Here is a 1015-nt window from a genome sequence, read left to right on the forward strand (position 1 = left end):
ATTGTCAAAATTTTGGTGTCGATCATTCGATTTCATCCTGGACACTACAGAAAATGGGCTAAAAGTGTTAAAAACCGGAATTCTCCTTTAAATTACACCCTAACCCATTTATACAGTAACAGACAAAAACCTTTAGATAAACCAAACATTACCGCCACATATCTGACTCAATAACCATTAAAACAAATATTTTGATCAATTTCAGATGGAACTATTCATAATTACATTATATTAAACTGAACTTCCAATATTCACCACTGTTCGGCGTCATGTACCTTTTTCCTCTGATCACAGAGCAGCCGGCTTGTTTGGTCCCGTAATGAATCCTGGGATATCCAAGGATAGAGGGGATACAGCGGAGCCATCCTTCAAATTGAGCCAAAAGAAGGAAGCATTTGTAGGCCGCATATCTAGGAGTCTTGGAATCCAACCAGACCTCAGCGCCGCACTATGATGTAATCGGCCTTCAAATCTGGTCTTCGGAGGACGCATGCCATAAATTCTAACAGAGCTCATGTCTACGGTAGAGTCAAGCTCTGTCTGGTTTAGAATTCGGCCTAGGTGAGGTTTTTTATTGAATTCAGATCCATTAAACTTCATCTGTAATTACAAACAGACTCAGGTCTAGTAATTTTACTATTTAAAGGGGTACCAGCAGGGCTGTCCCCTGAGCCCTTTATTATTTGCACTAGCTATGGAACCTCTAGCTGCCGCCATAAGACAAGATACTAGTATTAGATTCATTTCTTTGAATAATCAGGAGCATAAAATGTCGCTGTATGCTGACGACGTTCTGAATTTTTTTAGCTCCCCTACATATGCTATCCCTAGATTAACTCAGCTAATTTACAGTTTTGGCAATATTTCCGGGTACAAAATAAACTTTTCTAAAAGTGAAGCCATGCCCCTGTGTTGCTCACATACACTCACCGGCCACTTTATTAGGTACCCCATGCTAGTAACGGGTTGGACCCCCTTTTGCCTTTAGAACTGCCTCAATTCTTGGTGGCATAGA

Source organism: Cyprinodon variegatus, unplaced genomic scaffold, assembly GCF_000732505.1.
Source record: "Cyprinodon variegatus isolate N-32 unplaced genomic scaffold, C_variegatus-1.0 Scaffold1104, whole genome shotgun sequence".
Lineage (NCBI taxonomy): Eukaryota > Metazoa > Chordata > Actinopteri > Cyprinodontiformes > Cyprinodontidae > Cyprinodon > Cyprinodon variegatus.